Source organism: Physeter macrocephalus, chromosome 10 (genome assembly GCF_002837175.3).
Source record: "Physeter macrocephalus isolate SW-GA chromosome 10, ASM283717v5, whole genome shotgun sequence".
Taxonomy (NCBI): Eukaryota; Metazoa; Chordata; class Mammalia; order Artiodactyla; family Physeteridae; genus Physeter; species Physeter macrocephalus.
In genome coordinates, this window is record NC_041223.1 from 40,052,678 (window position 1) to 40,057,661 (window position 4,984).

Sequence of the window (4,984 nt, forward strand, 5' to 3'; positions counted from 1 at the left end):
CTAATGTATAATTATATAATGGACAACAAAGAACTCTGCATTGAATTAAAAAATGCTACCAATGTTTTATATCTAAACTGGATGCTTGCTTCCTCTCTTCTCTTCACTCCGAGAATCAACACAGAGATTTATCATTCTCTTGTCTTAAATTAAAAAAATATGTGTATGTAAGCCTAGATGATATAATATTATTTTTGCTTGTTTTGAGCTATATCATTTGTGTCATACTGGAAATAGCCTTCAGATTCGTGCTTTTTTCATTTAATTATGTATGTAAGAGGCCATCTATGTTGTTACAAATTGTAGTCTATCCATCTATACTATTTTATTATTCCATGTGGGAGCACACCACAATTTATTTATCTATTTTCTTTTAGATGAGCATTGGGTTTTTCTAATTTTACTTTATTACTGTAAACATTGCTACTGTGAGCTTTTTGGAGCACATGTGCAAGAGTTTCTCTAGTGTACATGTAAAAATTTTTTTAGAAGTGGAAATTCTAGGTTATGGGCTATGCACATGTTCTGCCTTTACAAAGTAACGCCACACTGTTTTCCACAGTGATTGTTCCAACTTACCCTAGTCCTCATATAAGTGTTACAATTAACCCTTATCTTCTCTAACACTTGATATTGTCAGACGTCTCCATTTTTGCCATTCAAGTTGTTATAAGTAAAATGTTTTATTATAAATGTGAACATTCACAGACATTTTTAAACAAAAGGAGATAGTAATAAAATGGCAATCAAGGAAAAATTGATGTTCATTCATTCAACAAGTATTTATTGCCTACTGCTACGAAAAATATGAGTATATAAAGGAAAAAATGTAAAAAAAATGTTCTCCCTTTAAGGAGATTACAATATACATAAAACTGAAACATTCAAATAATAGTACAAGACAGTATTATTATCATTTTTCAGATTTCCTTCTCCTCTCCCTTGATATTCTTTGTCTCTATAACTTAGGACTTCCCAAGAAAGAAACTTAAGTGTTTTCTACCTTCAAAATGACTTTGACTGTCTGTTCCGTTTTATTCCTGCCATTTATTCTATCAGCTTACACTCAGTCCATTGCCACAATCTTCTCTTGAAGGATGATCCAGATCTGAATATGAGCAGAATGGAGAGTTGGATGAGTGAGGCTTTTCTACATGGTGAAAAGATATGTAAGAAAGTAAAAGAAACCAAGGTGCTGGGCCTTAAATGGAAGAATGAAAGAATTTGGACTTTATCCTGTAGACAGCAGGGAGCAGCTAAAGGATTAAAATGTTTTTCTCTTAGTTCGTGATTTACTCAGAAGGGATAAGAGATTATATTTAGAAGAGACTTGATGAAGCTAAATGTACAAGCAAAAAAGGCCATATATGTAAGTCCCTGGAATATATTTTTTTTAATTTTTATTGGAATATATATTATTTACAATGTTGTGTTAGTTTCAGGTGTACAGCAAAGTAAATCAGTTAGACATATGCATATATCCTCTTTTTTTTTTTTAGATTATTTTCCCATATAGGCCATTACAGAGTTTTTTTCTTTTTTCTAAATAAATTTATTTATTTATTTTTGGCTGCTTTGGGTTTTCTTTGCTGCGTTCAGGCTTTCTCTAGTTGTGGTCAGCGGGGGCTACTCTTTGTTGCAGTTTGCGGGCTTCTCATTTTGGTGGCTTCTCTTGTTGTGGAGCATGGGCTCTAGGCACGTGGGCTTCAGTATTTGTGGCACGTGGGCTCAGTAGTTGTGGCTCGCGGGCTCTAGAGCACAGATTCAGTAGTTGTGGCGCATGGGCTTAGTTGCTCTGCGGCATGTGGGATCTTCCCGAACCAGGGATTGAACTCATGTACCCTGTGTTGGCAGGCGGATTCTTAACCACTGCAACACCAGGGATGTTCCTGGAATATTTCTTTGATGAAAAAAAAAAGAGTAAAATAGCATATGGTACCAAAAAGCAGTGTCTAAAACAATCTCTAAATTAGCATTTTCAATAAATACAGTAAATTATACAGACAACATTATCCTGGAAAGAAATAAAATAAAATCAACCTTCTTTACTTCTTAGTTGGTATAAATTATTCTGGATAAATTTAATGCCTACCATAAAGCAGTAGTATTCTGTTTCTAAATAGTTTATTGCTTTATTTTTAAACTTTTGTATTGTTTTAATGTCAAATATGATTAGTTACTTTCCTAATTTGTGTATAACACAAATTCCTACCAAACCCTGTAGCTCAGCATTCACTGATTTGGATTCTTAGTTTACATATCAAACATGTTTTTGGAAAGAATATGCAAAAAGATCCAGAGTTCGAATGAAGTATGGAATGAATGAGAATCAGGCATTTGGCTGAATGACATTCAAAATGTCCTATTTCTCTTAGTACTTCTTTATAGCATAGTTTTTATGAGACTGTTTTCCTGTGAGAATCTTTTCTAGTGAGTTGTGATGCCTTGGGGAGAAAAAATATTATTAGTTAACATAAAATTCTATAAGTAGATCCACTGTGGTTCAAGGATAACAATGAAGGGAAGAGAGAAGAAAATTTCACGGTAGAAACCAGTCTGGAAACTCTTTTATGCTGTAAATGGAGTACAGCATTGTTTTTGGCTTCATTGTATAATGTTTACAGACCTAACTTTACATAGTAGATATTAACCTTTCAAAAGTAAACAATGAAACCTAAACATACATACAATCTTAAAATTACAATTCAGTTTACTCAATCAAGTCTGGGACATATTTGCTTATGATTGAAGGAAGCTGTTTTATGCCTTTATTAGAATAGTTTTTGTATTTTATTCATTCCCTTTTATTCCTATTCTTTTTTTCCAATCCCCACATAGCCAATAACTCTAATGTGTTTGATGTGTATGTTTTACATTGTATGTTTGAAATAGTCTATACAACTTTCACTATTAAAGCAGACTTCTAAAAGCAAACTAAGCTAAAATTTGTACCTTATTCTTTCTCAATTACATTATTCTTGACCTAAAAAAATAGCAATAATTTTCTTTATTTGGTGTGTGGCTATGTTCTGGCTGGTTATTTTTGGAGAAAAATGTGGAAAGTACTAATCAGGATAAAGTATGGGAAAAATAAATCACACATAATTCTACTGTCCAGAGGTGACCAGTTAACATATTGGTTTACTTCCTTTTAACTTTTAAAAATAGTTCTTTAAAAACAGGCTTGAGATCATATTTTACAAGGAATTTTGTGATTTTTCTACATGGCCATTATAATATAAGCATTTCATTTAAGTATTTTAAACAAAGTTTTATTGGCTATATAATATTCCATTTATAGATATATCATAATTTATTTAATTACCCACTATTGTTAGAATTTTTAGTTGTTTTTGATTTTTGTTATAAATAATATTGAACCTTTTGTACATAAATATTGGTCTTATATTTTATTTATTCCTTATGATAAACTATTAGGCATGGAAATACATTGCCAAGTTATTTTCAGAAAGGCTCTACCAGCTTTCATTTTTATCAGCACTTATAAGAGTGCTCACATTATTAAGCTCTTGCAAATATTGAGTATAATCTTTGTTCTTATTTGGTGGGTTAAACTAAGGTAGCGTTACATTTTTACTTATTTTGCATTTTTTTCAAATATTCACTATCCATTTGTAATTCTTCTTTATGCATTGTCCATCCACTACCTTCGTTCATTTATCAGTGAGGGCTTAGTATTTTTCTTATTTATAAGCATGAGTTTTTGTTGTATTTGCAAAGTATTTAAAATTTTTTTTCAGATTTTGATCAATTTTTGCATTTTTATTTACTATTTAATGTTGCAAAGTTTTAAATTTTGGGTTATTTAAAAACTTTAAACATTTGTTTTTTATTATTTTCATTGCTTTTATTTTAGAAAACTTTTTCCTTTCCATGGATTAGATAAGTATATCTTTACTGACTAAATGTAACTTGAATCCATGTGTAATTTATACTTACTGAGTATCTAAATTGTATATTTCCCAAAACTCATGTACCTCAGCCTTGTCTCCTCTTCATCTCTAATTTATGATGTCTCTTCTATTGGTCTGAGATTTGCTGGCAGTTTTTCTATTTCTTTGATCTGTCTGTTCTTACTATGCTGATTTAATTTCTGTAGTATTTAGCAGCTATGTTCCATATATCTGATGGGACTTGCCCTGAAAGCTTGGATTTGAGGAATTTTATCCAGTGGTTGCCCTCAGTTTTATGATTGTTTGGCCTCAGGACACTTCTTCACTGCTTTTCCCTCAGCACATGGATGCACCTTCATTGTGTTTCATCCAAGGACAATAGACTAATAACACTCTGGTCAAATCCTAGGAGCTATAGGATTCTTGGCTATTAAAACAAAACAAAACAAAAAAAAAGATTCAGCAAAGCAGCTGCTAGTGACTACAGCACAAAAGAGAACTAGGCAAGAATTACCTGCAGCCTCTGAATCATCTGTGAGGAAGTGATGGGGAAAAAGAACTCTTAGAACAACATGAGGCCTGTGACCTGACTAGGAAGGAAATGGCCAATGGGTAAATATCCACATGAACCTTGAGAGAATTTTGTGAGTGTGAAACTGTTAGGAAAGTTCAAGAGAATGAATATAATTGTCTCTACTGATTAAGACAGCTTCAGATTGTGAAAATGACTCTACTACCCAAAGCAATCTACAGACTCAATGCAATCCCTATCAAACTACCACTGGCATTTTTTACAGAACTAGAACAAAAAATTTCACAATTTGTATGGAAACACAAAAGACCCTGAATAGCCAAAGCAATATTGAGAACGAAAAATGGAGTTGGAGGAATCAGGCTCCCTGACTTCCGACTATACTACAAAGCTACAGTAATCTAGACAGTATGGTCCTGGCACAAAAACAGAAATATAGATCAATGGAACAGGATAGAAAGCCCAGAGATAAACCCACACACATATGGTCACCTTATTTTTGATAAAGGAGGCAAGAATATACAATGGAGGAAAGACA

General features: G+C 32.5%; 1 long non-coding RNA gene across 1 annotated transcript in view; it reads right to left on the reverse strand.

Annotated features, from left to right (window-relative positions):
• Positions 1-1,817: 1,817 nt before the first annotated feature.
• Positions 1,818-4,984, reverse strand: part of LOC112064635 (uncharacterized) — a 54,954-nt gene continuing 51,787 nt past the window's right edge. The window contains exon 4 of the long non-coding RNA XR_002891572.2: positions 1,818-1,900. This is a non-coding gene — a long non-coding RNA (uncharacterized lncRNA). The remainder of the gene's footprint in view (positions 1,901-4,984) is intronic.